The sequence below is a fragment of the Centropristis striata genome, unplaced genomic scaffold (assembly GCF_030273125.1).
Source record: "Centropristis striata isolate RG_2023a ecotype Rhode Island unplaced genomic scaffold, C.striata_1.0 Scaffold_25, whole genome shotgun sequence".
NCBI classification, from domain to species: domain Eukaryota; kingdom Metazoa; phylum Chordata; class Actinopteri; order Perciformes; family Serranidae; genus Centropristis; species Centropristis striata.
The window spans coordinates 492,501-507,869 of NW_026739041.1; the positions used below are offsets into that span (position 1 = coordinate 492,501).

Below are 15,369 nucleotides of genomic sequence, written 5' to 3' on the forward strand. Positions count from 1 at the left end.
AGAAGAAGAACATGTACTTGGTCATTAAAGCTGAATCGGATTAAAACTTAACATTGAATCTTGATCTCTTGTAACCACATTTGTTTTTAAACATCGTAATATATAATTATGTTCTGATTAAAAACCTATTCTCTGTTTAAAAATGTCTCAAACTCACTGTAAATGCTAACATCCAGTTTAATTAAATATGATAAGTTTTCTTTCAGACATGCACAGATCTGTCTCATCTCCTTTGTGCTTTCCACACAAAACGGTCAACCGAACGGTCAACGAGAGCTCTCTCAACACCTTCAACTGCTTGTGTTTGCACATTGATTTGGTGAGTAAATATTTAACTCTTTGGTTCACCGTTGCGTGGTCTTGTTGTAGTGTAGTACAGTGTACTTGCCAGGGAGGAGTAAGTAAAGTAAATAAAATCAAATTCTAATATAACCGCTAGCAAGCATGCTATTTGACCGTGGCAGTAACTTCACCATTTTTGGTACAAATGTAGACTCCAGTTTATGGTAGACTTCTCTGTTTTTGGTGAATTTTGACGTGAAGACACTTGTCTACAAAGAGAAGTGAGACGTTAGAAATGCTTTTTCAATGAGTGCTTGGAATAAAAGTGGAGGGGGACTTCCAGTTATGGAGCGCAGCTGACAAGTCGCAGTAACTTGGCTCGTAGCTAACTTCCTGAGAAATACTTAAAACTCTACTGAGGCTCGGACAATATTGTCTGTTTTGGATGTGGAAAAGTGTATTTTGTCACTATGCCACCGAAAAATTCTAAACCACCTGGACAACAACCAGCTAAGAGGCCGCAAAATAACAAGGCTAATATCCTTGTGGAGACGGTTAGCAAGAATGCTAACGAGGGCGAAGACGAAGCTAACGACAACGTGCCGTCCAACAGCGTCATACTGGATGCGATTCGCTCACTGAAGGAGGAATCCGCTAAACAATCCAACGATATGCTGGAGGCAATTAATGGGATTAAAACAGATGTATTGTCGCATTCGAAGAGGATCGGGGAAACGGAGGGGAGAATCTCACAGGCAGAGGATGATGTGACCAGCCTCCAACAAAAAGTCCAGCAGCTAGAAGGGACGGTGGAGATACTGAGGAATAAAATCCAAGATCAAGAGGACCGAGGGAGACGCTCCAACCTGAGACTAATTGGACTCCCTGAAAAAACCGAGGGCTCAGATATGTGCAGCTTTTTGGAAAACTGGCTTCCCAAAGCTCTGGGTGATGATCTGGCCCCCACCCCGGTCATCGAACGAGCTCATCGGGTAGGTAGAGTTAACTCAAGCCGGTCCTCAGCACCGAGACCGATTGTCATGAAGTTTCTGAACTATAAAGACCGTGAAAAGACACTGAGGGCAGCCAGACAGCAGAAGGAAGTGCGATACGGGAATCAACGAGTCAGCTTCTTCCCGTACCTATCAGCTGAAACCCGCCAGCGTCAGCGACAGTTCGACGGAGTTAAGGCCCGTTTTCGAGCTATGGATATCCGCTACGGGCTGCTGTACCCAGCCCACCTGGTGGTTTTCAAGTCCGTCTCGGAGGCAGAAGATTTTCAACCTCTCCACGAGCCTCTCCACGATCTGAGAACTGAAATGGATATATACTGAACTTTTTTTTTTCTTCCTTGTCTTCTACACCTTCTCAGGTAAATATGACTAAAAGTTTAATAGTTCAAGAGCGATGAACTGAGAATAATACGCAAAATACCCCCCTCCGTTTTTTTCCTCTCGTTAATTATAGGGCCATCTTGTTGTGTGTTTTCTTTAAAATATACAATTGATGTGACAATCTCAGGTTTGAATGACAACTTCCCCTAGAGACATTTTCTTTGGTACTCTTCGAGAGAGGAGAGGGGGTTTCTTTTTTTTCCAACATTTGACTTACTGAAGACCGAGCTCAGTCTACTTGATTTCAATGTTAGTTAGCCTAAAACAATGTTTCAGAATGTGTGTCACGTAGCTCCTCATGGTGTGGATCTAACGTTAGACATAACCAGAGTCTATTACTATTTGGGTTGCCTATGTGTGCTTCGTTTGGGGAAGTGCAGGAGGGGTTCTTGGGAGGGGTTAAGATCTTGGAGTGCTACTTTTACTTTTCATTTTTATTATGTCAGTCAAACCATCCGTAGGTACATTACCAGAACAAATTACATGTGTTTATTATGTGTTCAATTCATCCTGTAAATTAAGTTATTGCATAACCCCATGATTAACAGGTCTGATTTAAAAAGCTCTAGCTGGAATACAAGAGGGTTGAATAAATTGGTAAAACTTAAACGAGTATTGCGTAGGATTAAGCAAATGAAATCCAATATAATTTTTTTTCAGGAAACTCACTTGATACAAAACGATATTAGCAGAGTTGAGAAAAGGTGGCCAGGGCAAGTTTACTTAGCTTCCTTTACTTCTCATGCCAGGGGGGTCATGATATTAATTCATAAATCTATCCCCTTTCAGTTAAAAAACAAATATATAGATCCTTCTGGGAGATATGTCATACTTAATGGTACTATAATATCTACCCAGATCAACTTGATAAGTGTATATGCTCCTAATGGAGACCATCCCTCCTTCTACCAAAACCTTTTTCTCTCTCTATCATCCTACCCTGGCCAATACATAATAGGTGGTGATTTCAACTGTGTCCTGGACCCAGCACAGGATCGATCTACTGGCATTGATACTTCCCATCAACAAACAAATCAAATCAAATCAAATCAAACTTTATTTATATAGCGCTTTTCATACATAAAAATGCAACACAAAGTGCTTTACAAAAAATAAGAAAAAACAAACAATAAAAATGACAAAACCCACCCCTCCCTCCCCCACATACACATCTGTAAGTATACATACACAAACATGCACACACGCATTTAGTCATGAACGCACACCAACACACTCAGACTCACACACAGCACATATTGATTGACAGTGTAGAGACATGGCAAGGCTCCGAGGATCCAGATGAGGAAAAAGCAACCTGTGGGAGCCTCCACACTGAGAGGTGGCAGAGCCCACGGCCATAGAGGACGCCATCACAGAGACCACCAGGACCCGGGGAGACCGAGGCGGACTCCACACATGGTGCAGAGCCGCCCAGCCCCCCGGGCCCAGGGAGTCCCCAAGACCACATCCCCACGGGCAGACCCAACACACCCCCCAGTGAGGAGGCCCCCATGAGGAAACACTGAAGCTAAAGACTAAAAGACTAAAAGACTAAAAGACTAAAAGACAACAGGACAGAATAAAAACTAAAAGACTAAAAGACAACAGGATAAAAACTAAAAGACAACAGGACAGGATAAAAACTAAAAGACTAAAAGACAACAGGACAAGATAAAAACTAAAAGACTAAAAGACAACAGGAATTAAACTAAAAGACTAAAAGACAACAGGACAGGATAAAAACTAAAAGACTAGAATTAAACTAAAAGACTAAAAGACTAAAAGACAACAGGATAAAAACTAAAAGACAACAGGACAGGATAAAAACTAAAAGACTAAAAGACAACAGGAATTAAACTAAAAGACTAAAAGACAACAGGACAGGATAAAAACTAAAAGACTAAAAGACAAGATAAAAACTAAAAGACTAAAAGACAACAGGATAGGGTAAAAACTAAAAGACTAAGAGACAACAGGATAGAAAATAAAAGATAAAAACTAAAATACAACGGGAATAAATAAATAAATAAATAAATAAATAGTAAAATAATCAGTTAAAAGCTAGACCAAACAGGTGGGTCTTGAGCCTCCTTTTAAAAACATCAACAGTCTCTGAGTCCTGATGTCCTCTGGCAGGCTGTTCCATAGGCGTGGGCCATAATGGCTGAATGATCCTCCCCGTAGGTTTTAGTTTTAACTCTTGGAATGATTAAAAGGCCGGTGCCAGAGGACCTCAGGACCCGCGAGGGTTGATATGATAAAAGCATATCAGATAGATAAGATGGCCCAAGACCGTTAAGACATTTAAAAACTAATAAAAGAACTTTAAAATCAATCCTGAAACACACGGGGAGCCAATGCAGTGATTTTAAAACCGGTGTAATGTGCTCCCGCCCTCTGGTCCTCGTCAGCACGCGTGCGGCTGAGTTTTGTAATAATTGTAGGTTGTGGATGCTGTTTTTGGGAAGACCAGAGAGCAGGGCATTACAATAGTCTAAACGACAAGAGATAAAAGCATCAGCACCTCCGTGTTGGCCTGGGAGAGAAACGGGCGGACTCTGGCTATGTTCTTAAGATGGTAAAAACCTATCTTTGTTATATTTTTTATGTGTGGAATAAAATTGAGCTCAGAGTCAAAAATGACGCCCAGGTTCTTTACACATTGTGAAGTTTTAAAATCTCATAGTTTTGGTAAAAGTTTCTCTCTCTTGCCTTCAGGACCGATGACTAAAACCTCTGTTTTGTCCTGGTTGGGCTGTAGGAAGTTCACTGCCATCCATGACTTGATATCTAAAATACAGTTTAAAAGGGAATCAATTGGCTCAGTGTCATCAGGAAGACAAGAAAGATTATTAAAAAATTCATGGAAGATTTAAATCTAACCGATATTTGGAGATGTCTCAATCCTAATAAAAAAGACTTCATGTTTCTCAAATACATTCCAAACTTACTCCAGAATAGACTACTTCTTAATCTCTAATGGTCTACTATCAATGGTTGAGAAATGCTGGTATGACAGCATACTGTTATCCGACCATGCTCCCATCTCCTTACTATTGCAAGTGCCTAGTATAATTTCCTCACCTCCCAGATTTCGCTTTCAATCTAGCTGGCTCCAGTACCCTGATTTTGTGAAGTTTCTGGATGGGAAAATTGATGAATACTTTTCTTTAAACACAAATCAAGCTAGTGCTTCAATAAAATGGGAGTCTTTCAAGGCGTATTTAAGGGGTCAGATAATAAGTTATACAAAATACAAATCTAAGGCACATTATGCACAAGTGAACACCCTTGAACAAAAAGTAAGGGATTTAGAACAGAAGCTCTATTACAGTGATTCTCCAGAAAAACAACAGGAACTTTTCCAATTGAAAGTCAAATACAATGAATTAACTACAAATAAAATAGCTTCAAATTTGATGTGGTTAAAACAATCCTATTATGATCAGGGGGAAAAAGCTGGAAAGTTGTTAGCATGGAGAATCAAGAAGATACAAACAGATAGAGCTATCAACTCCATTATATTAGAGGATGGGAAAGAACTAGTAGATCCAATTGAAATAAATACTGCCTTTAAAAATATTATGAAGATCTATATAAATCTGAATATCCAGGTAGCTCACAAGAAGAGAATTAATTTTTGGACCAGCTTCAATTTCCAACGCTAACTGAGGAGGTCAAGACAAATCTTTAAAAAAATGTAAGTATTGTAGAACTATCGGATGCGTTAAAGAACATGAGCAGTGGAAAGGCTCCCGGGCCGGATGGCATACCAATAGAAATATATAAGAAGTTCTCCGGAAAACTGTTACCTCATCTCCTTGAGATGTTCAATGAATCATTTGAAAAAGGAATACTACCTCCATCCTTAAGATCTGCAGTAATTTCCCTTTAGTTAAAACCAGGCAAATCCCCCTGGGAAAGAACATCGTATCGTCCTATATCTTTAATGTCATGTGATACCAAAATACTATGCAAGGCACTGGCCAGGCGGATAGAAATTATTATTCCAAATTTAATTGCCAATGATCAAAATGGGTTTGTACAGGGCAGACAAGCATTTCATAACACACGCAGGCTGTTAAATATTTTATATGAAAAAAAAAAATGCCAGGGATCATGCAGTCCTGTCATTAGATGCCGAAAAGGCGTTTGACAGGACTGAATGGAAGTACCTATTTAATATACTTAGAAGATTTGGTTTAGGGGAAACATGTCTTAAATGGATTCAATTATTGTACACTGAACCATTAGCAGAAATTAAAACGAATAGCCAATTTTCAAAGCCCTTTAATCTTTATAGATCTACACGACAAGGCTGTCCCATGTCCCCTCTATTGTTTTTATTTGCTATTAACCCTTAGCCATGTCTATCCGTCAATCATCTGAAATCACTGGTATGACTATAGGTAGGACAGAGCATCGTTTGTCTCTATTTGCGGATGATGTTGTGTTTTTAACAAATCTGGGTACCTCAATTAAGGCGCTTTGCCAGCTTCTGAAGGAATTTGGCCAGTTTTCTGGCTATAAAGTAAGCAACACCAAAAGTGCCTTACTATTACTGCATAGAGAAGAAAGAGAATCCCCCCCGAGCTATACAGTTTGCTACTGCCCCAGAAGGATTTACTTATTTAGGAATTAAAATAGCCCCTGATATCGAAAATATTATATCTATCAATTATGACCCTCTATTGAAAGACATAGGAGATTCTCTGGAGAAATGGAGTTCAGTGCCTATTTCTATGATAGGACGTATTCATATTATTAAGATGTCTATCCTGCCCAAATTTTTATATCTTTTTCAGTCAATCCCACTTCCTCTACCCGCCTCTTTTTTCTCCACACTTAAGAAAAACTTCACCTGCTTTATATGGAATAATAAGCGTCCGAGGCTGCGACTCTCCCTTTTACACCTACCATACGAACGTGGGGGACTGAGACTGCCTCATGTGAAACTTTATTATTGGGCAGCCCAACTCCGTACAGCCATGTATTACTTTCTCACTACGGAGGTCCCAGCTTGGATAGAGATAGAGAATAACACAATAGAACTGCCACTGCACCTGTATCTTTACTCTGCGCTGTCGTGTAATTTATTGGTCCAAGTTGTAGGTCAAATAGCTCATAAATTAGTTTTTAAAGGAGTCCAATTAGAAAAAAATTACTTCTCTTATCTTTAACAATTAATCAAAAGCCCAGTTGGAAAACAGCTCCAAAAAAACTCTCTAACAAGTCTCAAAAATCTTCAAGCAGGAGTCCAAGATCTTGTGACACACTTTATTATCGATAAAAAGTGGAGAGAACAAATATAATACACACAAGGTGCAGTCCATAAGCTCTCTAACTCGAAATGACACTTACATGAGATTTTATAGAGAAATCACACACATCTGTCCATCCCATCATTAATATTTATTATGACCTTTCCTCCAATAAAATTTGTTAATTCTTTAGATTTCTCCTCCTAGGGGCTGCTCCAAATCCGCCCCCCCTAGGTGCAGGTGGCATTACCTCATTCCCTGGCAGAGAGACATCAATATGTTTAGGGGTTGAAAATATTACCATGATTTAAAATCCCGCATTGGTTCTCATAGGGCCTTTCTATGCTTTATTTACTATGATTTAAAATCACTCATCGGTTCCCATAGGGCCTTTCTATGCTTTATCTACTATGATTTAAAATGATCCGTTAGTTCCCACAGAGTTTTTCCATGTTCTTATCTCTCACTCATCTCTGTTTGTCATATACAGAGCCTTTTCTATTTTTCATTTCTCACTCAGAGTATGCTACTGTATTTAGCCCTAGTTAATGCTGCTTCTTGCCCAGCTGGGTAACCTTGCTTCTTATTCTTATTCTTGCTTCTCTCTTATTCTTACCAGCACTCTAATGAACATCTCTGGTGAAAGATCACAGGTGTTTTTCTGGCACAAACTTAACATTCTTATCCAGGCCTTATTTTACTTCTCCTCTCTTCCAGTACTTCTCCACCTTTCAGTTAAATCTCTGCAGCATATTGATTATACATATAACATCATATAGATCACTCAGGGTTACATTATTTAATCACACTTTGTCATACAAATAGCTACATAGTCCCTCTAGAGACCCTCATAAAGAGATACTAGCTTAACTCTCACCACATTATTTACTCTACATTATCCCCCCTATGTGACTTAATTAGTCACATCTCAGTAATGTCGCCGTCTAAAGATGGCCGTAGCCACCCTACTAGGTTCACTTTATCACTATTGACAAGGATCCATTTTTACGGCTTAAGTGGGAGTTTTGCCAGCTCTCGCAAGGACTAGGTGCAAGCCTTAAACTCGTTTCCCAAGCGTTTTAGCGTTACAGTAGTATATGTATGAGGTCACACAGGATATATAATTCCAGCACACTGGTCCAGTATATATTTTCACACAAATCTTAGTGCGGTGATACAGTAGATAAATGTAATGTGACAATTAAACCTTTACCAGTGTTTGACTAACTTCATCAAATGTAGTGTGACAATTAAACCTTTACTATGAAATCTCCAAAAGGGAGCTACAATACATCACACATTTTGAGTCATATAAAGTAAACATGATTATACCATGGTAAAAAGAAATTAAATCTGCTGAGATGAAGATCTTTTGCTCCATGTGCCAGACGCACAGTGGAGTGCCACCACCAGGGAGAGGTTACATGTGATGCCTGGTGATGGGGTTCTCAGCGTTCCTCAGGTCCGGGAAGGTCTCAGATGTAGAGGATAGGGACCCCGGGTCCCTCATCAGGGCTTGGTAAGCGGATAGGAGTGGTGGGTGAATATGAGGGTGATGGGCTTCGAGGAGAGGGTGCTGGGCTGCGGTGAGTGGGCAGGTTGTCTTCGTCGGCGATCATATCAGCCAATGCCCGAGTTAGTGCCACACGACATGGCGCATTAGGGGAGAGTTCCCGAGTGTGGCGTCTGTAGATTTCCAGCTCACGTAGGAGGCGCCTCACCAGGATTTGTTTGTCAACCCGGATTTCCATCTCGTGCCTCCATCTGGCCAGCAATCTCTCCCGCTCGCTGGCCCACTCCTGTTTCATTGCCTCTCTTTCAACCGCCCATGCTCTCTCCAGCGTCTTCCTGGTGCTAGCCCACACTCTCTTCTGTGCTGCAGCCGCTTCGAGGCGGTCACGCTTTGCTGCCCAGTTGATCCGGGCCTTGATTCTGGCCCTTTCCTTCCGGAGGTTGGCAACCTCTTCAGGGGTACGGCCCTTCAGGTACCTGGAGAATGCCGCCATGGTCATTTTTGCCAATGCCTCTGCTCCTCCCCCTGGCTGCAGTAGGGCGTAGTTGGCCTCCTTCTCCTCCTCGTCCGATGAGGTGGATTCGTCAATATCCTCAGTCGCCGGCCATCCTTCTCCAATCATCATCTGCTCCTCCCACTGGCGCTGTAGAGACTTCTGGGCCACTGGCTGCTGCATGTGCCGGGGAGTTTTGGCAGTAGACTTGGATGGTCTCACCTGTTGATTCCCTGGCCCTGGTTTTGGTGGTGCGGGTTGTTCCAACAGCACCTGCAGCATGCTCGGTCCCTGCGCAGGAGACGGGTCGTGCATCCGAGACATCCATTGCTCAGAAGGGTCACCTGGGAGCCACGCCTGTTGAGGGAAGTGGTGGGAACTGTGTGGCCTTAGCCTCTATCACAGTTTTGACCTGTTGGAAGATAGCCTTGTATATTTGCGTTAGATGTTTATATTGTTCAAGCGGAGGCCCTTCATAGGGTCCTCTGTAAAAGGGGACCGGCATCGGTCTCCCTGTTAGTGCTTCATGCGGTGTTAGGTGGGTTAGTCTGTTACACTGTGTTCTCATGCTCATCAAAGCAAGTGGCAACGCCTCCACCCAGCTTAGTTTATGGTCACTGTCAGCCATAATTTTTGTGATTTTGTTCTTCAAAACTCCATTAGCTCGTTCTACTTGTCCCTGTGACTGAGGGTGATACACACAGCCATATTTCTGCTTAATTCCTAGCATTTTCATGGCAATTTTCATCACATTAGCTGTAAAATGCGGACCATTGTCAGAGCTCATTACATCTGGTATTCCAAACCGTGGAAAAACTTCTTTACACAGAAACTTAGCTGCTGACCTCGCATCTGGACCTTTTGTTGGAACTGCTTCCACCCACTTGGTAAACCTGTCCACAACCACAAGAATGTACCTGTAACCATTCTTTCTGTCTATCATATCTATGTAATCCATTTGTAGATGGTGAAATGGCCCTTCAGGCACCGGAACATGTGCTAACGGTGTCGTGAACGCTCTCCTGACATTATTCGTGTTACATACCGTGCATGCATTTATCCATCTATCAACTCTGTGTGCCAACATTGGTGACCACCAGACTGCTTGCAGTCATCTCAATATCTCCCCCCTAGCGACATGGTCTTGACCATGCGCTTCCTGAATGGCAATCGATACCAATGCCGGTGGGAGGACAAATTGACCCTGCGCACTGAGCCAGAGGCCATTTTTATGTGGGTCTGGATTATTTTGGATTTTAATTGCGCCTCTTTTGATCCATATTTGATGTGACCACGGACCGGCTCTTTCCTGTGCTTCTTTAAGAGATGTTATGTTTGTTATAGGTTCCAGATTCTCTGCCATTAAAAGTGGTCCCATGCATGTGGGCGTAGCTACACGTTTAGCTGCTTCATCTGCTAAATTGTTGCCTTTGGCTATCAGGGAGTCAGTTTTTTGGTGGGCCGGGCATTTGATAATAGCAAGTGCTTTAGGGAGGTGTATGGCCTCTAGCAGAGCTGAAATAGCTTCCCCATGAGTTACTGGAGAGCCATCTGCCCTTAAAAAACCTCTTTGCTTCCACGTGACGCCATAAACATGGCACACGCCATAGGCGTATTGTGAGTCTGTATATACATTTAGGGTCTTACCTGCTGCCAAGTGACATGCTGCAGTCAAAGCCTTGATTTCTGCGAGCTGCGCTGAACAAGGCTGGTTAAGTTTAGTGGCTTGTACCTCATAGAAAGAGCCGTCAGACTGCAACTGTATTATGGCGTAACCAGCGTGGTTTCCTGCTGCATCTCTAAAACAGGAACCATCCACAAACAGAGTTATTTCAGCAGTTATTGGTTGATTATCTAGATCTTTACGTGGTTTCATGAACTCATTTGTTGTCTGGAGACAGTCATGTGGTGTCCCGTCTACAGGAGTCACCATCCGGGTGGCAGGATTGATTGTGGTGCATCTTTGTACTGTAAGCTCTGGGGCAGCAAGGATTACCTCATAGCCTGTCCGTCGAGCCTGTGTCAAAACAAATCTGGGACTTGTGATTAGTGCATGTAATTGATGTGATGTATACAAAATAGTCGGGTGTCCCATTGTGATGCTTGACACTTTCTGAAAGGCAAAAGCTGCCGCTGCCAATCCCTGATAACATGGAGGAAGACCTGTTTCAATGTTATCCAGCTTGGTGCTATAATATGCTAATGGTTGCTTACCACTGGGAGTGTCCTGCATCAGAACCGCACACGCATAACCTGCTTTTTCTGCAACATATAAATGGAACACATTAGCATAGTTAGGATTACCTAGTGCTGGCGCTGTTCGCATGTCTGCTTTGAGGGCTTCAAAAGCTCCCTCTGCCTCAGGGTGCCACTGTAGCGTAGCTGAGCCGTCCATCTGACCCGCGGCTCGTATCAAACCTCTTAACGGGGCTGTTTTAATAGCGTAGTCGCAGATCCACGGGCGGCTGAACCCCGCCATCCCCAGAAAGGAGAGCATTTGCCCCACCGTTTGTGGTTTAGGGGCTTTTGTCACTGCTTCGATCTGGGAGGGTGCAATAGCACGCTTGCTGCCACACAGTTGCCTGCCCAGATATTCAACTTGTGGCTGACAAAATTGTAATTTGTCTTTACTTACTTTGTGTCCCCCCTTTGCTAAAGCCTGCAGGACCAGGACTGAGTCATGCCCACACTGCGCCTGAGATGTGCTACAAACTAACAAGTCATCAACATACTGCAAAACGATGCTAGTGACATTTACGTGTTGTAAATCATCTGACAATACTTTGTTAAAAATCGATGGGCTCTCGACATATCCCTGTGGGAGGCGTGTGTATGTGTATTGTTGTCCTTTGAATGTGAATGCAAACAGATACTGTGATGCGGGATGTAATGGCACACTGAAAAATGCTGAGCATAGATCAATGACTGTGTACCAGCAGGCGTCATGAGGGATATTTGAAAGTAATGTGTGTGGATCTGGTACTATAGGTATCTCTGCACCCACTACTGCATTGATGGCGCGTAAATCATGCACCAGTCTGTAGTCATCTGAGCTTGGTTTCTTTATAGGAAAGATAGGAGTGTTACAGGGACTTTTGGTTGGTTTTAACACACCTGCTGCTACCAGGCCCTTGATTGTTGTTTCTATCCCTGTTACTTGATGTGGTTTCAAAGGATATTGTTTCCTGTATGGTAGGGTAACATCCTGTTTTATTTTTATTTTTACTGGTTGTGCAGATTTTACTAATCCTACATCTGTTTTATGTTTTGACCACAACCCGGATGGTATGTTACCTATCAGTTCATTATGTTTTTCTGAAAGTGGCATTTGAGTAGGCGGCCTTTCACTGAGCAGCACCTGAACAGGTTGTACTTCTTCATAGGTGCGCACAGATATCTTCATGAACTGTCCATTAAGGGATGTCTGCACATGTGTGTCAGTTGTGAATTTCCATTCCTGTATTTGCTGCGCTGCCTTCACCATTGGTCCCAGATCGTGTGACTCATAGCCTTTGGTTGTCATGAGTGTAACATGTGGGGCAGAGTTAGGCACAGCAAACCAGTCTCTTAAGTCACGCCCACACACATTCAGGTTAACGGCTGCCGCCGCTCCTTGTGGTCCAATGTATATGTTTTCACAAGCTATGTGCACAGGAGCTTTTTGACACAGCAAGTCTGTCCAACAGGTTCTGTAATCTTGATGTTGTTGTTTGTCATCAAACATCATTGTGCAGTGCAACGGCAATCGTGGCTCCTGTGCTGGAGGCAGCTGTTTCTCAACAAACATCCTCCACTTCAGCCATTTTTCTTCAAGGCGTGATGGATTTTGTAGTTGGAGCCAATACACTGTAGGCTGGACCTGTTGTCGTTTGCTGATTTCTTTAGCACGCTGCATCACCATCATTCCAGATGTTTTTTCTTTTATGAAGTCCAGTTTCAGGCCTTTGTCTGTGCAGATGATTGTCGCTTTCAGCGGGCACAAAATGTCTCGTCCCAAGAGGTTGATGGGCGTATTTTCTGATCACTGCCAGGTTCTTTTCTGTTGTGGCTAGTACGGGAGAAACGTGCCTGATAATCTATTTTATTTCTTCTTCCCTCGGAGCTGCTGCTTTCTGTGTCAGAAGAGTCATCACTGGAGCACACTGTGTCAGGCTCAGCTTCAGTGTGGTGTGCCTTGTTGCCAGATCTTCTCACCTTATCTCGGACAATGTCACTGGAGGTCATGCTCTTTTTATCCTCTTCTCCAGATACTTCTTCATTTGGTTGTGTGTTCCAGTTAATTGTGAATTTTCCCATCATTAACAATCCTCTGCTTTTTATCATTTTAGCGCCCATGATCTCTTGTTTAGCTCCCGTATCCTGCCTAGTAAGTTCTGGCTGTCCCTCTTCTCTGGTTCTGATAAGAACTATTATTTTGCTAACAGTTATCCCAACTTTTTTCCACCATTGGGGGGAGTTGTAAAGCAAATTCTCAGTCCTGTCCTTGGCTCGGGTTTTCACTATGTATTCAAACTTTCCTGTATACTCCTGCGATGGTTAAATCGTCAGGAATGCCCAGCCACGGGCGCAACGGGAGGGTGCCTGTAATTAGGGGATTTTGGCACAAACTCTCTAATATTGTGGCTAGGGTGGGGCCCAGATTCTACGTATTATTCCTTCCCACGACACTGCAGGAAATTCCTTTTTGGTTTGGGTTAAATTAAGAATTCGAGTGAGGTGTCACAACTTTTGACAGATCTTCTGTTCTGTCCGCCAGTGCTCTATGCCGTATACGTCAATTTATGACCGTTCCAACAAAAAATGAGTTCTGATACCATGGGTTTCAATGTCTCCCTCAGTAGTAATATGTTCAGGGGTTAATTTTCATCTTCACTCTCACTACTCATTCGATCTTTGGCCATATATTCTCTTACCCCTCCTTATTTCACTATTTTGGGTTATTTTACACCTTCTTACTGTACTATTGTGTATTTTTCCTTCTTTAACCTATTTATTTCTATTTATTTATATATATATATTTATATTTAAATTTATTTATATATAATTTTCACTTCAACTCTCAACTACTCTCCAAATAACTCCACTAAGAGCCTATTTATTTCTATTTATTTATATGTATATATTTATATTTAAATTTATTTATATATAATTTTCACTTCAACTCTCAACTACTCTCCAAATAACTCCACTAAGAGCCTATTTATTTCTATTTATTTATATGTATATATTTATACTTAAATGTATTTATCATTTAATTTTCACTCCAACTCTCAACTACTCTCCAAATAACTCCACTGAGAGCCTATTTATTTCTATTTATTTATATGTATATATTTATACTTAAATGTATTTATCATTTAATTTTCACTCCAACTCTCAACTACTCTCCAAAATAGCTCCACTAAGAACCTATTTATTTCTATTTATTTATATGTATATTTTTATATTTAAATCAATTTATCATTTAATTTTCACTCCAACTCTCAACTATTCTCCAAATAGCTCCACTAAGAACCTATTTATGAAGCTCAGAATAGTTAGAATTCCTAAGGTTATTTGCTCCGTAACAACTGACGCGTTATGGGCTGTAAATTTTCAATCCTTTCTGCTCCTTCAAACGAAAAAGTCAGATTTATACAAATGTGTGTGCGTATTTTAAGCAGTCTGTTGTTAAGGTGGATGTGGATGTGTGTGTGTGTGCCGTTTTTATCTCTCCCCTGTGTGTGTGTGTGTGTGTGTGTCTTATCTCTCTGCTCTCTCTTTTTCCTCTCTCGCCCTCTCAGCCAGCCGGCTCCAGCAGGCTCGCTATTAACTCACACCAGCGTTTATATACACTCAAACAGCGTCTATATACATATTACTAAACTACAAAAGAGCAAGGAGAACAACTTAGTTGGGCTTGCTGCCACTATTATACATTTCTTATATACTGCCCCTACTGTAAACGAAGTGGGGCGCCTAGGAATACCGTACACTCTGACGGTAGCTGCCTCCGCTGGACAGTCGCATGCCTTAAATGATTTGTTCCTCAAATCATTTAGCTACCTCCGCTGGGTAGTGAGACGTCTTTTCTTATTCCTCATAACATAAAACACCAACAGTCTTGCCTGCCTTGACTCCTTATACTTCTATCAAAATTCTTTCCCTTTCTCACTCTATTCTTTTCAACCTCTTTTAGCACAAGTACGTTATTAAATACACTTCCCTAACATTAACAACAGTATCTAGTGCTCTCCGTCAGACCCTTTTTTTTTTCTTTAAAAAAGGTGTTCTTAAGTCAACAATTTAGACATTTACATTTTAATTAAGACTCAACATTAAGAACTTCAATCACTCACTTACACAGCTCTCTCTTTTTTTATGACTTACTACTTCTTATCTATTCAACTATCACTGTGTCAGCACCTGCCAAATTAGACCTCCGTC

The 15,369-nt window shown here is 41.7% G+C and overlaps 1 pseudogene; it reads right to left on the reverse strand.

The window, feature by feature from the left end:
* Nucleotides 1-15,369, reverse strand: part of LOC131967728 (antigen WC1.1-like) — a 291,010-nt pseudogene that overhangs the window by 77,777 nt on the left and 197,864 nt on the right.